Raw genomic sequence first — 21,163 nt, 5'->3', positions numbered from 1 at the left:
ATCCCTACAGTGTGGGGAAAGACCTTCAGGAGAAAGTGAGGACTGCAGATGTTGGAGATCAGAGCTGAAAAATGTTTTGCTGGAAAAGCGCAGCAGGTCAGGTAGTATCCAAGGAGCAGGAGAATCGATGTGTCCAGCATAAGCCCTTCAGCCCAGCAAGACCCCACCAACACTCTGAAGAGTAAACCACTCACTTATCCTATTACTCTACTTTTACCCCTGACTAATGCACCTAACCTATACATCCCTGAACACTAATTCACCTAGCCAATTCACCTGACCTGCACATCTGTGGAGACTGTGGGAAGAAACCGGAGCATTTGGAGGAAACCCATGCAGACATGGGGAGAATGTGCAAATTCCACACAGACAGTCGCCTGAGGCTGGAATTGAACCCAGGTCCCTGGCACAAAGAGGCAGTGGTGCTAACCACTGAACCATCCAGGTCACTCCAGATTTCGAGAACCTCAATCTGATCTCCCACCCCAGTTATACCCTCTTCCACCTGTTGGGCAGAAAATAAAGTTTGAGTACATGTACGAACAGATTCAAGAACAGCTTCTTCCCCTCTGTTATTAGACTTTAGTATGGATTTCTCAAATGTTAATATTGATCGCTCTCTGTGTTCTCAGTGGCTGTAACACAGTATCCTACACTCTGTTCTGTTACCCTGATACACTTTTATGGTACGATCTGCTTATAAAGCACGTGTGACAACACTTTTCACTGTATCTCGGCACACGTGACACCAATAAATCAAATCCCCTCTCTGAGTAAAATCTAATTGCACATCTTTGGACTGTGGGAGGAAGCCGGAGCACCCGGACGCAGGGAGAATGTGCAGACTCCACACAGATGGTTGCTCGAGTCTGGAATCAAACCCAGGTCCCTGGCACTGTGAGGTAGCAGTGCTAACTGCTGAGCCATGGTGCCACCCTGTAGGGCACTGGTGAGGCCACATTTGGTGTACTGTGTGCAATTTTCATCTCCTTAGTTGAGAAAGGATGTATTGGCCCTGGAGGGGGTGCAGAGGAGGGTCACTAGGTTGGTTCTGGAGTTGAGGGGGTTGGCTTATGAGGAGAGACTGAGTAGATGGCACGGTGGCACAGTGGTTAGCACTGCTGCCTCACAGCGCCTGAGACACAATCAGGCAACTGACTGTGTGGAGTTTGCACGTTCTCCCCGTGTCTGTGTGGGTTTCCTCCGGGTGCTCCGGTTTCCTCCCACAGTCCAAAAGATGTCCGGGTCAGGTGAATTGGCCGTGCTAAATTGCCCGTAGTGTTAGGTAAGGGGTTAATGTAAGGGTATGGGTGGGTTGCGCTTCGGCGGGTCGGTGCGGACTTGTTGGGCCGAAGGGCCTGTTTCCACACTGTAAGTAATCTAATCTAATATTCCTTGGGATTTAGAAGAATGGGGGGGGGTTGAATCTTATCAAAACATATAAAATTGTGAAGGGAATAGATAGGATACAATCCGAGAAGTTGTTTCCACTGGCAGGTGAAACTAGCACAAGAGGATGGAGCCTCAAAATGAAGGGTTTGGGACTGAGCTGAGGAGGAACTTCATCCCCCAGAGGGTTGTGAATCTGTGGAACGCCCTGCCCAGTGAAGGAGTTGAGGCTACCTCCTTGAATTTTTTAAAGCTAAGATCGATAGATTTTTGAACAGTAAAGGAATGAACGGTTATGGGTGAGGGAGGGGGCGGGTAAATGGAGCTGAGTCCACAGAAAGATCAGCCATGATCTTTAGATTACGTATAGTGTGGAAACAGGCCCTTCGGCCCAACAAGTCCACACCGACCCACCGAAGCGCAACCCACCCATACCCTTACATTTACCCCTTTACCTAACACTATGGGCAATTTAGCATGGCCAATTCACCTGACCCGCACATCTTTGGACTGTGGGAGGAAACCGGAGCACCCGGAGGAAACCCACGCAGACACGGGGAGAACGTGCAAACTCCACACAGTCGCCTGAGTTGGGAATTGAACCCGGGTCTCAGGCGCTGTGAGGCAGCAGGGCTAACCACTGTGCCACCATCTTATTAAATGGAGGGAGCAGGCTGGAGGCGCCTAGTTCCTATGTTCTTACATCTGGTCAGCATGGATGGGTCGGACCGAAGGGTCTGTTTCCATGCTGTGCATCTCTATGACTCTATGACACTGAACTCTGTCTAGGGTGAGTGTAGGCACCAAGACAACTAGTTGGGTTTAAATCCAGATACAAAGTACATTCACATTTGCCTGAAATGGTGTGGGAGGAGGGCACATATTCAATCCCAGCCGGTCAGGCAGCATCCAAGAAGCAGAAGAATCAACGATTCGGGCATCAGGAATGCTTACGCAGTAGGGCTTTTGCCCGAAACATCGACTCTCCTGCCCCTCGGATGCTGCCTGACCTGCTGTGCTTTTCCAGCAACACCCTCTCAACTCTGATCCTCAGCATCTGCAGACCTCACTCTCTCCTACACATTCAATCCCCACATGGCAAACGTTAGATATGATGGGGTTTTTTTTCTAAAGCGTGAAGTATCAATGTGAAATACAGTCCTGTGTGTAGGGGTTGATTTGGAATTACAAAGTAGCCTCACAGAAGTGATTGATATCATTCAGGCTTTGAAAATTTGATACTCCCGTCCTGGGCTGGTGTCATTTCGCTGGGGCAATTCTAAGCCAGACCGAGCCATTCGTCAGAGGAGGGGACTCTACTATATCTACAAGACAGTATTGACCACCATTTGAAAGAACATATAGATTGATCTGTCCCTGCTTGTATTTTAGGAGTTAATTAGCGTCAGTGTGGGATTAATGTCAGTAAGAGATACCATGAGAGCTAGGTAATGTCCCGCCTATCCCTCCAGCACCACCCCGGGGCTCTCTGTGGTCTCGGCCCACCCTCTATAATATGGAAATATTTCACTTCCTAGTCAGTTCGGTGTTGGTTTCAGCTAGACCGACAAAGTTACTGAGTGCTAGTGCTGGGTTCGAGCCCACGTCCTCCCGACTGCAACAATGGTCCTCCGAATTGAAGTGAAATACAGGTAAGATCGAGACTGAGCTGATACAGTAACGTTTTGCCCCGTTATTCTCCTCTTTCTAAGCAATCTCGCCCTGTTCTGTTCAGCCGATTCTCGTCCCCTCCAGCCCTACCCTCCGTCTTTTTAGGCGGAGGGTGGGTGCTGCAGATGCTGGAGATCAGAGTGTGGTGCTGGAAAAGCACAGCAGGTCAGGCAGCATCTGAGGAGCAGGAAAATCGACGTTCCGGGCAAAAGCCCTTCATCAGGAAATGCCTCTTGTCTTGTTAGCGACTTTACCCTTCCCCGCTCTCCTCTCCCATCTTCCTTATATCACACAACCTCCCCAATCGTTTCTTCCACTACCCTTCTCTCTGTCCCCCAACCCACCTCCCTAGGAGAAAACCAGAAACTTCAGTCACCCCTGCAGCTGTAATTATTTGCATTTCTGTGATTCCATTACTGTCCACGCACTCCTTTCTTTTTAATTTAATAAACGTATTTTATACAAAACAGAAAATGCTGGAAACCCGCACATCAGGCAGTATCTGGAGAGTTTGTGAGTGCAGTGACACCTTTCCGGAGACTCTTCTCGTCAACTTCTGTTTTTTATTTTAGATCTTCTGCGCTTGTTTGTTTTTTTTCTTCTTCCAGTGTTTTATAAATATCTCGGCTCTCAGCTGCTGAATGTATTTAACGAAAATTCCGCTCTAATTTAATGCGTTTTAAATGTATCAGGGTCGAGTCTCCTGAAGGAGATAAAATCGAGTGGTATATCTTTTCAATCTAATCATTAAAAAAACCAATATAGTGACTATAAACCTGTCTCAATCCTGGAGAGAATTATCTAGAAATTTTTTTAAACAAAAAACTTGGTGTATTTAAAAGGCATCTGGATGGGTATATGAATATGAAGGGTTGGGAGGGATATGGGCCAGATGGGACTGGATTAGGTTAGGATGTTTATTTTAAGGTCCGTTTGTGCTGCACATCTGACTCTATCCCCTGCCAGTGGAATCACTTGGGTAGATTCTGGTTTTGTTTGGTGGGAGGTGGGGTCATGGTCAAGGGGGCAATAGGAGGAGGTGTCCGCGAGCTGGCGTTTGGCCTCAGCGGTATAAAGGTCGGTGTGCCAAACTACTACCGCACCTCCCTTGTCTGCCGGTTTGATGGTGAGGTTGGGGTTGGAGTGGAGGGCTGCACGTTCCGAGGGTGAGAGGTTGGAGTGGGTGAGAGGGGTGGACAGGTTGAGTCGGTTAATGTCGCGGCGGCAGTTGGCTATAAAGAGATCGAGGGCGGGTAAGAGGCCAGCACGGGGTGTCCAGGTGGATGGGGTGTGTTGGAGAGGGGGTCATCAGAGGGTGGGCGAGAGTCTTGATTGAAAAAGTAGGCACGGAGGCAAAGGCGGTGGAAGAATTGTTCAATGTCTCGCCGCGTATTGAACTCATTAATCCGAGAGCGTAGGGGAATGAAGGTGAGGCCTCTGCTGAGGACTGATCTTTCATCCTCAGAGGGGGAGGTCTGGAGGGATGGTGAAGACCCGGCAAGGCTGGGAGCTAGGACCTGGTGTGGGACTGGAGCTGGGAGTGGGGGCGTGGTTAGAAGTGGTGACGAAGATTGGTGTGGGGGTGGGGTTAAGATTGGGGGTGGGGTCACGCGTGGTGATGGAAGTTGGTGTGGGGGCGGGGTTACACGTGGTGACGGAAGTTGGCGTGGGGGTGGGGTTTTTGTTTGGTGGTGGGAGGTGGGGTCATGGTCAAGGGCTTATGCCCGATTCCTAATGAAGGACTTATGCCCGAAACGTCGAATTTCCTGTTCCTTGGATGCTGCCTGACCTGCTGCGCTTTAACCAGCAACACATTTTCAGCAGTGGAATCACTGACCAGACAAGCATTTGCTACTCATTCCTAATTGTCCATGAACTAACTGACTCTGGGCTGTTAGGAGTCAATGACATTGCTGTGGGCCTGGAGTCACATGTAGGCCAGACCCCCAGATGGCAGATAATTTCTCTAACAGGACATGAGTGAACTAGATGGAGGTTAGAACCACTGTCAAGGGTTATAGAGATGTACAGCATGGAAACAGACCCTTTGGTCCAACCTGTCCATGCCGACCAGATATCTCAACCCAATCTAGTCCCACCTGCCAGCACCCAGCCCATATCCCTCCAAACCCATCCAAATGCCTCTTAAATGTTGTAATTGTACCAGCCTCCACCACTTCCTCTGGCAGCACATTCCATACACGCACCACCCTCTGTGGAAAAAGTTGCCCCTGAGGTGTCATATGTTTCCCCTCTCACCCTAAACCTATGCCCTCTAGTTCTGGACTCCATGAACCCAGGGAAAAGACTTTACCTATTTATCCTATCCATGCCTCACATAATTTTGTAAACCTCTATAAGGTCACCCCTCTGCCTCTGACACTCCAGGGAAAACAGCCCCAGCCTGTTCAGTCTCTCCCTGTAGCTCAAATCCTCCAACCCTGGCAACACCCTTGTAAATCTTTTCTGAACCCTTTCAAGTTTCACAACATCTTTCTGATAGGAAGGAGACCAGAATTGCACGCAATAGTCCAACAATGGCCTAACCAATGTCCTGTACAGCTGCAACATGACTCCCCAACTCCTGTACTCCATACTCTGACCAATAAAGGAAAGCATACCAAATGCTGTCTTCACTATCTTACCTACCTGTGACTCAAGGAGCTATGAACCTGCACTCCAAGGCCTCTTTGTTTTGCAACACTCGATTCTCCTGCTCCTCGGATGCTGCCCGGCCTGCTGCGCTTTTCTAGCACCACGCTCTCAAGTCTGAGTAATAACATTCCACAAAATCCTCTCGGCCCCCAACATGGAGTCCGCTATTACGAGGGGGCATAGCTTTAAATTAAGGGGTGGTAGGTATCGGACAGATGTTAGGGGTAGATTCTTTATTCAGCGAGTCGTGAGTTCATGGAATGCCCTGCCAGTAACAGTGGTGGGCTCTCCCTCTTTATGGGCATTTAAACGGGCATTGGATAGGCATATGGAGGAAAGTGGGCTAGTGTAGGTTAGGTGGGCTTGGGTCGGCGCAACATCGAGGGCCGAAGGGCCTGTACTGCGCTGTATTTTTCTATGTTCTATGTCTATGCAACACTCCCTAGGACCTTGCCATTAAGTGTACAAGTCCTGCTAAAGTTTGATTTTCCCAAAATGCAGCACTTTGCATTTATCTCAGTTAAACTCCACATGCTACTCAGTCCATTGGCCCATCTGATCAAGATCCTGTTGTAATCAGAGGTAACCTCCTTCGCTGTCCACAACACCTCCAATTTTGATGTCCTCTGCAAACTTAGTAACTATATCTCTTATGCTCACATCCAAATCACTTGTATAAATGATGAAAAATGGTGGACCCTCTCTGATCCTTGTGGCACTCTAGTGGTCAGTCTGAAAAACAACTCTCTTCCACCACCCTCTGTCTTCTACCTTTGAGCCAGTTCTGTATCCAAATGACTAGTTCTCCCTGTATTTGGAGATCTAACCGGTCTCGCATGGGGAACCTTGTTGAATGCCTTACTGACGTCCATTATAGATGACATCTACTGCTCTGCCCTCTTCAATCCTGAGGTTTTTTGAAGTAACAATTAAGTTTGAGACATGATTTCCCACACACAAAGCCATGTTGACTATCCCTAATCAGTCCTTGCCTTTCCAAATACATGTACATCCTGTCCCTCAGGATTCCCTCCAACAACTTGCCCACCACTGACGTCAGGCTCTCAGGTCTATAGTTCCCTGGCTTGTCTTTATGACCTTCTTAAACAGTAACACCACATTAGCCAACCTCCAGTCTTCTGGCACCTCACCTGTGACTATCAATGATACAAATACCTCAGCAAGAGGCCCAGCAATCACTTTCCCAGCTTCCCACAGTTCTGGGGTACAACTGATCAGGTGCTGGGGATTTATCCACTTTTGTGTTTCAAGACGTCCAGCACTTCCCCCTCTAAAATGAACATTTTCAGGATGTCTCCATCTATTTCCCTACATTCTATATCTTCCATGTCCTTCTCCACAGTAAGCACTGATGCAAAATACTCATTCAGTATCTCCTGCGGCTCCACACAAAGGCTGCTTTGCTGATCTTTGAGGGGCCTTATTCTCTCTCTCGTTGCCCTTAATGTATTTGTAAAAACTCTTTGGATTCACCTTAGCTTTGGCAAATAGAGTTATCTCATGTCCCCTTTTTGCCCTCCTGATTTCCTTGAGTATACTCCTACTGCCTTTATAATCCAAGGGTTCATTCAGTCTCCTGTCTATACCTGATATAGGCTTCCTTTTTTTTAAAACAAACCCTCAATTTCTTTAGTCGTCCAGCCTTTCCTTTCACTCTAACAGGAATATACTTTCTCTGGATTCTAGTTATCTCATTTCTGAAGGCTTCCCATTTTTCAGCCATTCCTTTACCTGCAAACATCTGCTCCCAATCAGCTTTTGAAAGTTCTTGTTTTATAACTGTCAAAATTAGCCTCCTTTCAACTTTAGATCTGATCTGAAAGTTTAAATTCTATCCTTTTCCAACACTATTTTGAAAATAATAGAGTTATGGTCGCTTGCCCAAAGTGCTTCTCCCCACTGACACTTCGATCACCTGCCCTGCCTTATTTCCCAATAGTAGGTAAAGTTCTCCAGTAGGTACATCCACCTACTGAATCAAAACTTTCTTGTACACACTTAACAAATTCCTCTCCATCTAAACCCTTAACACAATGGCAGTCCCAGTCTGTTTGGAAAGTTAAAATCCCCTACCATAACAGCCCTATTATTCTTACAGATAACTGAAATCTCCTTTAAAATTGTTTCTCAATTTCCCTCTGACTATTAGGGGGTCTATAATACAACCCTAATAAGGTGATCATCCCTTATTTCTCATTACATCCAAGGAAGTTATTTGGATGGATTTCCAGGAATATCCTCCCTCAGTACAGGTGTAATGCTATCCCTTATCAAAAACACCACTCCCTCCTCTCTTCCTTCCCTTTCTATCCTTCCTGTAGCATTTGTATCCTGGAACATTAAGCTACCAGTCCTGTCCATCCCTGAGCCATATCTCTAATTGCTATGATATCCCAGTCCCATGTTCCTAACCATGCCCTGAGTTCATCAGCTTTCCCTGTTCGGCCTCTTGCTTTGAAACAAATGCAGTTTAATTTCAGTCCTACATTTTTTTTTTGTTCTCTGCTTTGTCCCTGACTGGTTTTTGTTTTGACTTGCTTCACTGTACCAGTCTCAGATTGATCTTTTGTTACTATCCCCCTGGGTTCTTGCCCCCCTTTTCCCACTTTATAGCTTAAGTTCTCCCGAGCAGCTCTAGTAAATCTCCCTGCCAGTATTAGTCCCCTTCCAATTCGGATGCAATCTGTCCATGTACAGGTCACTTCTACCCCAAAAGAGATTCCAATGATCCAAACAATGTGAATCCTTCTCCCATACACCAGCTCCTCCACCATGCATTCTCTGCCCTATCCTCCTATTCCTGGCTTCGTTAGCTTGCAGCACTGGGAGTAATCCAGGGGAACAACACGTTTTTCAGTGAATTTAAAATTCATGGCCTAAAGAATTGTGCTTATCTCACTAATTTTTTTTCTCTTCTTGTTCTAGTAACTCCTGAAGTTATAAGAAACGGGTAAGCAATTTATAGCCTTTATGTAAAACTATCAAATTTACTTGGTCAACAGTGCAAAAAGGAGTACTGCATTGTTACTGCCTATCCCCCTATTGAGTTTGTTAGCTTAGTTGGATGGACTTGTAGCTTACAATGCAGAAATGGCAAAAGTTAGGTTCAATTCCTGCACTGAGATTACCTTGAAGGACTGTCCTTCTCAAAGCCTCTTGCTGAGGCATTGGAATCCACTGGTTAAGCCATCTCATGAAGAGTAACTTTACCTATCTTCGAGGGCTTCTTAGATTCCAGGAATGAAAATAATGTTTCACACTGCTCTAAATGCAATGTATAAAATTTTAAGAGGCTTAACGTTGTAGTGCTTTAGAATTTGAGTTGCAAGCTTTAGGGGGAGTGAATTGCATGGAGATAAAGAGAAATTTGTTAATTTTAAAGGGCTTCGAAGATTGCTCACTGGGCTAAACAATTTATCAGTTTCTAACCACTGATCAACGTTTGGGGCACTGACAGAAATCCAGGGATTATAGGGGAATGGGCTGAATTAGATCAGCTATGATTGTATTGACTTGTAGAGCAGGTTCAAGGAATCAAAACCACTCCCTCCAGCTCCCACTTCACTAGTAAATGAAAGCCTTTCAGCCTGCTGGCCTGACTCTTCTCAGTGCATGAGAATGTCTTGAGGCAGTCCCTACATAAATTCAAGTTGTGTTCTGTAAATAGTGCTCATCTTCTGTGAGCAAACATTGAATATATTTATTTCAAAAATCAGTTTTATTCAGTATTCATAATTTAAAATACTTTGACTTATTTAAACTTCCAGGAGTTTGTTTTAAAGATTGAATCCTTATTGGTGGACAGCAGTGGTTAGCACTGCTGCCCCAGTATCAGAGACCCAGGTTCAATTCCTGCCTTGGGCAACTGTCTGTGGAGTTTGCACACTCTGTCTGCATGGGTTTCCTCCCATAGTCCAAAAATGTGCAAGTTAGGTGACTTGGCCATGCTAAATTGCCCAAGTGATAGGTGAAGGGGTAAATGTAAGGGAATGGGTCTGGGTGGGTTGCTTTTTGGAGGGTCGGGGTGGACTTGTTGGGCTGAAGGGCCTGTTTCCACACTAAGTAATCTAATCTATTTCCTTCTAGTTCACAACACTGAAAGATGACTTGGAGACAGAATTCCCACATCAACTGGAAATTGTAAGTGAAGGCTTGACCGAAAATATTCGGCTTGAGTTGTTTGCTATTTAATGTTTCTTTAACTTTGAACTTTTTCTCAAATCAAACTCCAGTAATGTCACGTGGACTTCAGTAAATCTCATCGCCTTGATCAAAAATTGACCAGTTAATATAGTTCTAAAGAATATATATTTTCTAGCCTAATACCAAGTTCAGGTTGATAACAGTCCTATAAAGTGCCTTGGATGCTTTCATACCACAACTGCTTATATAAATGTAAAAAATTTGACTTGCATCTGCCCACTTACAATTAACCTGACTACTAAAGTAATATACTATGCATATTGATCTGTTTAAGAGAAGCTGAAATTTTTCAGTCCACCTTTATCAATGCCAACCAGGGATCTTTGAATTAACCTAATCCCATTTTCCAGTATTTGGCCCATCATCCCTCTGAACCCTTCCTATTCATATTCCCAGCTGGATGCCTTTTATAAATGTTGTAATTGTCTCAGACAAAACAAATTTTAATATTTCTGTTTGTGGTTCTGTTCGCCGAGCTGGGAATTTGTGTTGCAGACGTTTCGTCACCTGTCTAGGTGACATCCTCATTGCTTGGGAGCCTCCTGTGAAGCGCTTCTGTGATCTTTCCTTCGGCATTTATAGTGGTTTGAATCTGCCACTTCCGGTTGTCAGTTCCAGCTGTCCACTGCAGTGGTCGGTATATTGGGTCCAGGTCGATGTGCTTATTGATCTGAATCTGTGGATGAGTGCCATGCCTCTAGGAATTCCCTGGCTGTTCTGTTTGGCTTGTCCTATAATAGTAGTGTTGTCCCGGTTGTTGGTCATCTGACTGTGTGGTTACTAAGGATAGCTGGTCATGTCATTTCATCAACTAGCCATGAACCGACATGACCAGCTATCCTTAGTAGCCACACAGTCAGATGACCAACAACATGAATTCGCCTGGGACAACACTACTACTATAGGACAAGCTGAACAGAACAGCCAGGGAATTCCTAGAGGCATGGCACTCATCCACAGATTCAGATCAATAAGCACATCGACCTGGACCCAATATACCGGCCACTGCAACGGACAGCTGGAACTGACAACCAGAAACGGCAGGTACAAATCGCTAAATGCCGGAGGAAAGATCACAGAAGCACTTCACAGGAGGCTCCCAAGCACTGAGGATGTCACCTAGACAAGGGACAAAATGTCTGCAACACAAATTCCCAGCTCGGCAAACAGAACCACAGCAACGAGCACCCGAGCTACAAATTTTCTCCCAAACTTTAATATTTCTAAATATAATCTTTTTTAGTTGTAGTGCTTTTTAAGGCTCGCTCTCTCGCTCTCCTTGCTGACTTCTCAGCAGAGTCCAAGAGACAGCACCAACAATATGGTGTGACAGCTAAATGTTCTATGGCTAGAATGTTAAATGCTTTGGTTTCCTTTGGCTTCTTCTTCCACCTGAGTTTTTTTTTGAAAACTATATTTAACATTACACTGTTTAAAACCAAAGCAAACAGTGTTAATTTTGTAATGTGACACCAGAGTTTTCAATTTCCTAAAAGGAAATTTCAAATGAGGATGAGTGGACACTTATGTAGGTACATGATTCATGCTCTGACAAATTTACTAAACCACTTCAGGACTTTTTAAATCAAGTTGATCATCAATTGAAATATCTGCTTTTACAATATTGCTGACTTTTTTTTGCATTTCAAAACCAGGGTCCTCTCCCAGTGTAAGATGTTGATTTAACATTATACAAGGTATTCAATTTTTTTTTCAAAGAATGTTGAAGTATTATTTATTTCAATTTGCTCTCTTTAGACTGGAACTCCAGTCTGAAGCCAAGGTGTTTTCAAAGTTTACGTGCAGGACTCCAAAATGCTGCTGTATTCTGAACTGGTTAGTAAATGTTTTTCTGCCTTTGTACATAGGGGTTCTCCAATGGATTCACAGGATTGTGCTGTGTCATCCTTCACTGGGCTGCTTATTGGGTGTCTACACCCCTCAATAGAGTTTAAATCTCTTCATTCTCTCCTTGCTGCACACTCCAGTTGAACATGTACTTCTGGATTTAGCACAAATAGTGCTTAAGCTGACAGGGATGTCTTTTAACTTGCCTCATTAATGAATGACCAAGTTTGAGATGTGACATATCAACCACTGACTAGAAACAAATGAAATATTTGAAGAATCATTACAATCTAAAGTGTGGAAGAGGCCATTCAGCCCATCAAATCCACAATGACCTTTCAAAAGAACATCCCACCCTATCCCTGCAATGCCCATGGCTAATCCACCTAGCCTGCCCATTCCTGGATACTATGGGCAATTTAACAATCCACCCTAACCTGCACATCTTTGAACAGTAGGAGGAAACTCAGGAAGACATGGGCAAACATGCAAATTCAGTCACCCAAGGGTGGAATCAAAGCTGGGTCCCTGACATGAGGCAGCAGTGCTAACCACGGAGCCATCCTATCTAAAAGTATCCATCCCAATCCCACCCTGGCAGTTTGACATTCCATATTTACTTTTCAAAACTTGGAATCAAATGTCCAGGACATTTTGTCTTGCTTTGCTTACTCAGACTTGGGTTTTTTTGGGAAGGTGTGGTGTTAGCTTTTTTTTTGTAGTCAGCGCTTGACTGACTTTAGGCTAGATGACAAAAGCACATCAAGAGGAAACCACTACCATGGCAACTGGGGATAGGCAATAAAGACCAGCAGACACCTACATGCTGAGGAGCAGTTAAATCCTACTCTTCAGTTATCCAGTGTGTTGCCATGAGTTTTGCATTTTACCATAGACTCATGTATAGATTGATCTCAAATGCAAATAGATTCCTTATTTTGGCTGAAAACTCTTTTTTTTTCTATTTTCCACATTTGGGGAATAAGTCAACCCTACTAGATTCCGTTCCAAACCTCTTACAAAGGAAACTGCATGATCCATTCACCCACTTAAACAAAATCACACATTCATATCAATAACTCTAACTCTATTGGTTTGTGTACCACATTGTCTTTGGCAGTCTGTCCATGTTAAGTTCCAATTTTAATTGTGCCATTATATCTGAATATAAGTGAGCTATGTTAGCTACATACATCCAATTCTTTGACAAATTTGTTAATGTTACTGAGGTTCATAACTAACAGATGAGTAAATGGGAAGGAAATTGAAGAATTTGGCAAGAAAGTTCAAGACACTTAATGAACATTACATTCTGATTAAGTGTGCCATTATACCAGGCCATGACTGTTGAACAGTGTTTTGCAGGATTTCAATGAATCTTTGACTTCTTAAATTTTGCATACTGGTGTCTTTACCCAATAATTGCCTTTACCATAATTCATTGTTTTTCTTTACCTGGGATTGATTGTGATCAAATCTAATTTTGCGACGAATACAATATTTTGAACTGCAGCATGAATTTCAGCACTTTTTTTTGTCTGTATATTAGTTGACTCTCTAAACTGAACCTTTAAAAATACTCAATTCAACTTATACATGAGTATATACAGTGTTTGCAAGTTATCTCACTAAGTAATAGAGACTCCCTCATGTTCTCCTGGTGGGGAATCTACTAGAGGACTTCACACTGGCTCACTCCATTATATGCTTATCTAAGTCTCTGGTTGTGAAAATGTTCCCATGCAAAATATTTTTGCTCCAAGCAAACGTTGATAGCCTTGAATGAGTTGTCACTAAATCTTATAGTGACATTTCTTTATGCCTTTTTATCCACTGGGACGATGCTTCCCAAATTATTTATTTTTTTTTCTTCAATCCCATTTGAGGCTTCAAAAATTGTCACCTCTCCTTGGTAAGAGGGGGTGGGTAGAAATAGCCATTGATGCCTTTTTATAGAGCTGGGACCCTCTAGTATCAGCTGGGAACTTCAATGTAAGCCCTGAGCCCACCCACCCTAAGGAAGCATTTCACTCTATCTGAAACAAACATGATCTATTTCTGAGGTCAGGCTGCAGATGAATATTTTAGATAGCTTTCAATAAAGGTCCTGGAACTGCAAAATCTTTTCTACTGTCCAAATTTTTTCCTTTGTTAAAAAAAAATCCCTTCACTTTCAAAAGATTTTTCACTTTTTTAAAATAGGGTTGACTTGAGTCTAAAACTTTTTTCTTCTCAACTCACTAATATTGACTTTGTCTCTCCCCATCCCAGACCCTCCCTGTACTTCCAGTACATGGTGGGGGGAAAAAAAAAATCAGTACTATGAAAACCTAATGTGTTTTTAAATTCCAAGTTAGAATTGCTTGCTATTTATACTCTCTCTTTCTGTTCCAACTTTAAACTTAATCAACTTTTTACCAGTTTAAAAACCATTCCTATGAACCCAGTCAGTGAATGCATTTTTTTTTTCTTTTCTCCACAGCAAGGAAACTTTGAAGACCGATCCACATATGATCAACTCTTTTCAAAAATTCAAGCAGTTCTCCACAAAAAATAAAAGCTGTAATTACATTGGGTGAGACAGCAATTTTAAAACTTACTGGTGGCTAAATATGTTGATTATATTGAGCTGCTGTTTCAGGAAAGTCCAGAGTGGCCACTAACTGGTTAGCACAGGCTATCTAGTGTACAGTCTTTAAAATTTGTGTCCCAAGCTCTGCTATTTTCTCCCTGCACCTCTCGTCCTTTATGTCCACTTTCAAGGAACTCCTTGTATTGCCACACTGTCCTAATACTAAAGTGGTATTGACATTTGTTAAATAACAACTTCTGGGTTTGATCATCTCTCTAGCCAGAGAATCAAACTTTGACTCAGGATTAGTGTGTACAGGGGCCAGGGCCAGTGACACTGACACTCCACAATATACCTGGACTGGCTTGGTTTATCTCAGCTAATACATGTGCAAGGGAATTGAATGAAACAAAGGACATGAGTCAACTTTTTCCTATCAGGACCTTTTTCTTTTGGATTGTGCAAACACTGCTAACCCTTGACAAATCAAAAACTTGCGTAAAATGAGACAACGGGTATCATTCCCTCACGTGTAGGAATAGCTTAATTATTCCATCGTGCTGTGCCATTCTAGATCAGGGCTGCTTCTTGGCTGCAAAGTCACTTCCCACACTGACCTCCATCTATCAACATACCTTGAAAAAAAACTTATTACATGGGGTGACTCATTCATTGATATACTTGGCCTTTTCCCTGGGGTAGTGGAGTCCCAGAACTAGAAGGATTAGGGTTTTAAGGAGAAGATATAAAAGGAACCCAAGGGGCAAATTTTTCATGCAGAAGGTAATGCATGTATGGAATGAGCTGCCAGACAAAGTGGTGGAAGCTGGTAATGATTACAGCTTTTAAAAGGCATCTGGATGATACATGAATAGGAAGGGTTAAGAGGGATAGGGCCAAGTGCTGGCAACTGGAACTAAATTAGGTTAGGATATCCAGGTGGCACACAGTTGGGGTGGGGGGGAGAAAAGAATTGGAACAATGTGCCAGCTCCCTGCTGGAGAGACAAAGTGGGCAAAATGGCCAGTCTGTAATACAGCCACCTGCATTCATGAAGTATTGCAGGTTAAGTTGAAGTTGGCAATTCACAGGCTGCACATCTGTGTGTAAATGGAAAATTTGATTAACAGTCAACTGTAGTTTTGTTCCTGTAACACTCTGATCTGAATGTGCTTATTGTTTTCTTTCCTTCAATGTAGTTGAACGTCCTTTTGCTTTGTTCACTTCGGCTGAACACATCATGATGGTGATGGCTGAAATGCCTGCAAAGGCATGGCTGTTTCCTGATGTCTACGTGGGATGTCGCAGTGACTGAAGTTATCTGGGGTTTGGCCTGTGGGTTTGTCTTAAAATGTTTCTTTTTTATGCTTTGCCTCTACACCACAATGGTGAGTTTTCCTCCTGCAGTGCAATAGCAAACAATTCAAACAATGTTTACTCTTTGAATTAAAGGGCATAGCCATTTTTTTTAAAGCAACCTGCCATATGTTTTCACTTTGTAATCCTTATTAATTAGGAAGTATGGCCTGTCAGCATGATAGCCACTTTATTTCTGTAACTGATTGTTTATTTGGAATCTAGCCCATTCCCCACAGAGCAGTTCCCTAATTCTTTATCAAACTGGTCACTTTGTAAAGCTAGTCTGCAAAATGTGCATTGCCAACGCTACAGTCTTAATCACCCACAAAGATACCTTGGGAATCCCCTTTTATGGGGCTAAACGATAGGGTTTGTAAAGCAGCTGAGGTACAAAGTCACAGGGGGAACAATCCTTTGGAAAACTAAATTTGTAGTGTAAACAGTCTAAAACCTGGCACACTGGTGGTTGTGATGGTAAAATTAACCTTTTTTTTGATTAGATACCAAGACCAATGGTTTGGAAACAAATGCACTGAATGTACTAACCAATTTTAACAAGCAGGTTTGCATTTTGACTTTGCCTGAATTCTACTTCCACTGTGCCACATGATATTGTATTCAGTTTAAATGTATGAAGATTTAAATCTCCACTGGCACAATAGCCTAGTAATAGTGTGGGCCAAAGAAACAGCAGGGTGCTTTAGTAAATGTTGCTTGATTGAAGTAATGCAACTTCCACTGGATGCCAGTTAGCTTTGCTGTCTACCACTTCTGGCCATGTTGATGCTCTCTTCTGGGTGGCTTTAAAGGAATTATTATTGGTGAACTGTATAATCTTAAAAAAATCAACATTTTGTTTTTGGAACAACCAGAAGGCAGTTCTATTAACCTGTATCTTGAACAACAATAAAAACATTGTTGATTTTTACTTGTATTATCCTTTGTTTATTTGTGCAATGTTTTATTTTCTGCAATTGTAGCTGTATTAATGTGCTTTGTCTTATAGCAGCAAGCTTTATGTTCTACCTTTGTGGTTCTAGCAGCAAAACCAGTTGATTTAAGAAACCTAGCCTTGATTTGCATGTGTTATCAATAAGTAAATGGAGAATTGTGCTCTGAGCTTTAATAGCAAGCAAAGCTATTGGAATTCAAGCTGGTTCTTTTCTCCTTTTTCTTGCCATCCTGTAAGTGAATGTTGTTGGCCAGACCAGCATTAATCATCCATCCCTAAAACTGCCCTCAGGTTTAGAAGTCCAAGCACTTAGTGGCCTTAAGACATATATAGGCCAGACCAGGTAAGAATGGCAGTGCTCCCTAAGGGCATTAAGCAAACAAAACAGGGCTTATCTGACAATCAACAATGCATTCATGGTCATGATTTAGACTCTTCAATCCTCACTTTGTCTGGTGGAATTTCAGATGCTGGAGATCAGATTAATGGTGCTGGAAAAGTACAGCATCCAAGGAGCAGGAAAAATGTTTCTGGCAGAGGCCTTTCTTCAGGAATCCATCCTTCCTGATGGAAGGGCTCCTGCCCAAAATGTCCCTACTTTTTTTCCCCCCCTGCTCCTCATGGTGGAAAAGCACAGTAGGTCAGGTGCACCACTCTCTAATCTGGCCTCTTTTTAAATTCCATTACCTGCTGGGGTAGATTTTTGAACCCAGGTCCCCAGAACATTACCTGGGTCTCTCGATTAATCTAGTAGTAATGTGAGTACCTCCAATCTGGTCACAGGCCAAGTCTCCTGTAGCAACCCAGGGTAAGGGGAGATGATATGGCTTTCATGTGACATTTAGCCGCTAACTTTCATTTTGTTGGCTTAAATTAGTAAGCTTTTTTGAAGTGTTGCTAATGCAACAATGATAACATTTCCACAGAAGTGGAAACCAAATAAGGAGAGTAGACTAGCAGAACACCTGGCAAATGCCAAAACTGACATACTGCAAAATGCTAGTCAGATAGCATGGTAACACTCTTCAATCCAATGAGTCCATGCTGACTATTTTTCCCAAACTAAACCAGTCTCACCTGTCTACTCTTGACCCATATCCACAATCTTTCCTATTTATGTAGTTATCCAAATACCTTTTTTAAATGTTGTAACTGTACTTGCATCCACTTAAGTTCATTCCATACATGAAACATTTTTTTAAAGAGGGACTACCTTTTATAATCTCCCTTCTCTTTTTTTTCCCCCTCCCCTTCCCCCACCCCCAGCCTCAAAAAAACCATCTGGTTTTGAACTGTCATCACTTTAGGGAAAAGCTGTCATTCACCTTGCCTATCCTGATCATAATTTTAAACTTCAATAAAGCCATAGTCACTTATGGCACAGGAGGCAATTTGGCCTATGATGCCTATGCTTGCTGAACAAGGAGCAATCTATTAACGCCCATTCTCCTGCTCGTACTTCAGCTTTTGAGTCTTTTTTTTAAGGTGCTCACCAAATATTCTCCAGAAATGGTTAAAATGTTTCCACTTTTATCACACTTATACATGGGACTTCTGCATCATGATTTTATGTTGTGGTTCTGTTCGCCGAGCTGGGAATTTGTGTTGCAGACGTTTTGTCCCCTGTCTAGGTGACCTCCTCAGTGCTTGGGAGCACTGCAGCGCACAGCTGGAACTGACAACCGGAAGCGGCAGAGACAAGCCACTATAAATGCCAGAGGAAACATCACAGAAGCGCTTCACAGGAGGCTCCCAAGCACTGAGGATGTCACCTTGACAGGGGACAAAACATCTGCAACACAAATTCCCAGCTCGGCGAACAGAACCACAACAATGAGCAGCCGAGCTACAAATCTTCTCCCAAAGTTTGAATGTTGTTTTATTTCCCCATTCCCCAAAATCTTAAATTTGTACAAATCAAGCTGGTGGCAGGTTAGGCTCAGGAGCTCAAATGATGCCTGTCTGTTCCTGGTCACTAGGCTGATTATTACCACCTCCTCCTCTCCTTATCTTTTTCCTCATTGTCTGTGACAGCAGAGGAATGGGGCATTGCCAACCAGTGAAGGACTCCCCTTAGGGTCCAGTCACCAGCAGCACAAGTAGGGGGGTCCTGAGACCCATTAAAGAATCTGGAGCAGGAGATGAGGATAAGATTTTTAAAGTATTTTCTCTTACGTGCAATACTTCAGTGTGACTACAATTGTAACATCTCACTACTGGCTTCATGATTTTTATTGTCACAAATCATTTGATTCTTCTTCCCATTAGATTGTTCCTTGTACTATGTTTTCCTTCCCCAGCTTGTGGAAGTTTGCCAAATCAAATCTCCATTAATTTCCTTTGCTCTAAAAAATTTTGGCAATCCCAAGCTGACCACTTATTTTGGGACTAACCTAAGCTAGATATTCAGTGTAATTTCCCTGATTTACATACCTAAAACATCTTCATGTAGCTGAGGTTCCTGTATGCATTATCAATTACACCCAATAGGTCCTGTCACTTCTAAAGGTTGACATCTGTACCCACAGATCTCCTAGCTTTCAAAGCCTGCTATGGAGTCTATATTGCCTCTGTCAAAGTACATCACTTTGCACTTCTCTGCATTAAATTCAATCAGTCATGACTAGCTTATTAGGTCTAGTCATAGATGTACAGCGTGGAAACAGATCATTCAGTCCAACTTGTTCATGTCAACCAGATATCCCAACCCAATCTAGACCCACCTGGCCCGTATCCCTCCAAACCTTCATATTCATATACTCATCCAGATGCCTTTTAAAAGGTTGCGATTGTACCAGCCTCCAGCAGCTCATTCTGTACATGTACCACCCTCTGTGTGAAAGAGTTGTCCCTTAGGTCCCTTTTATGTCTTCCTCCCCCGCCCCCCCCTCTAAACCTATGCCCTCTAGTTCTTGACTCCCCCAACCCCCCCCCCCACCACAGAAAAGACAGTGTCTATTTATCCTATCCATGCCCATGATTTTATGAACTTCCTACAGTATATAAGGTCACCTCTCAGCCTCTGATGCTCCAGGCAAAACAAGCCCAGCCTTTTCGACTTCCCTATAGCTCAAATCCTCCAATCCTGGCAACATCCTTGTAAATCTTTTCTGAACCCTTTCAAGTTTCACAACATCTTTCTGATAGACCAGAGTTGCATGCAATATTCCAACAGTGGCCTAACCAATGCCCTGTACAACTGCAACATGACCTCCCAACTCCTGTACTCAATACTCTGACCAATAAAGGAAAGCGTACCAAACACTGTCTTCACTAAATCTACTTATAAATCTACCTGTGTCTCTACTTTCAAGGAGCTATGAACCTGCACTCCAAGGTCTCTTTGTTCAGCAAAGGGGCGGCACGGTGGCACAGTGGTTAGCACTGCTGCCTCACAGCGCCTGTAGACCTGGGTTCAATTCCCGACTCAGGCGACTGACTGTGTGGAGTTTGCACGTTCTCCCCGTGTCTGCGTGGGTTTCCTCCGGGTGCTCCGGTTTCCTCCCACAGTCACAAAGATGTGCGGGTCAGGTGAATTGGCCAAGCTAAAATTGCCCGTAGTGTTAGGTAAGGGGTAAATGTAGGGGTATGGGTGGGTTGCGCTTCGGCGGGTCGGTGTGGACTTGTTGGGCCGAAGGGCCTGTTTCCACACTGTAAGTCTAATCTAATCACTCTCTCTAGTACCTTACCTTTAAGTGTACAAGTCCTGCTGAGATTTGCTTTCCCAAAATGCAGCATCTTGCATTTATATCAACCCCATCTGCCACTTCTCAGCTCATTGGTCAATCTGATCAAGATCCTGTTGTATTTGGAGGTAACATTCTTTGCTGTCCACTTCATCTCCAATTTTGGTGTAATCTGCAAACTTTATAACTATACCTCTTAAGCTCACATCCAAATCATTTATATAAATGATGAAAAATAATGGACCCAGCAACGATCCTTGTGGCACTCCACTGGTCAGTGTGGAATTTTGAAATCTTACTATGTATACCAAAATTGGACTGCTTTTACATGGATGAAAAGCAGTAGTTGTGGCAGTAAGAATAAATGAGGACTGCAGATGCTGGAGATCAGACTTGAGAATGTGGTGCTGGAAAAGCACAACAGGTCAGGCAGCATCTGAGGAGCAGGAGAATCAAAGTTTCAGGCATAAGCCCTTAGAATATCACTGTCCAACTGTCTCCTGTCTGATAAACTACAATGTACCATGATTTGATGCTTCCTATCTTTAAGCTAATTTTCAAAAAGTCCAACTGAACTCTTAACAAAATTGAGGCATATGAAATAGAAAAATAATAAGCCTTTTGTGATACCTTTTTGATATGTATTTCAACTAAGTATCACATCAATCTTCTCTATTACTTCCCAAAAGTTCAATTAGTTGAGTATGGTCTGCTTTTTCAAAATAAATCTGTGCTGGCTCATCATCATTGAAACATCCTTTCAAAGGATAAGGCTTTCATATTTGTCATTTTCCAATCTTCTGACAT

General features: G+C 43.3%; 1 long non-coding RNA gene across 1 annotated transcript; it reads left to right on the top strand.

Moving 5' to 3' along the window:
* The first annotated feature begins 2,911 nt into the window (after positions 1–2,911).
* LOC132836703 (uncharacterized) lies at positions 2,912–16,646 on the top strand. The gene is made up of 6 exons (XR_009647387.1): positions 2,912–3,041; positions 8,662–8,686; positions 9,823–9,876; positions 11,698–11,775; positions 14,270–14,362; positions 15,559–16,646. It is a non-coding gene; the product is annotated as an uncharacterized LOC132836703 (long non-coding RNA).
* The last annotated feature ends 4,517 nt before the right edge of the window (positions 16,647–21,163 follow it).

Source organism: Hemiscyllium ocellatum, chromosome 47, assembly GCF_020745735.1.
Source record: "Hemiscyllium ocellatum isolate sHemOce1 chromosome 47, sHemOce1.pat.X.cur, whole genome shotgun sequence".
Classification (NCBI taxonomy): Eukaryota; Metazoa; Chordata; class Chondrichthyes; order Orectolobiformes; family Hemiscylliidae; genus Hemiscyllium; species Hemiscyllium ocellatum.
Note: the sequence above shows the minus strand (reverse complement) of the source record. Positions and strands in the feature narration are given on the sequence as shown.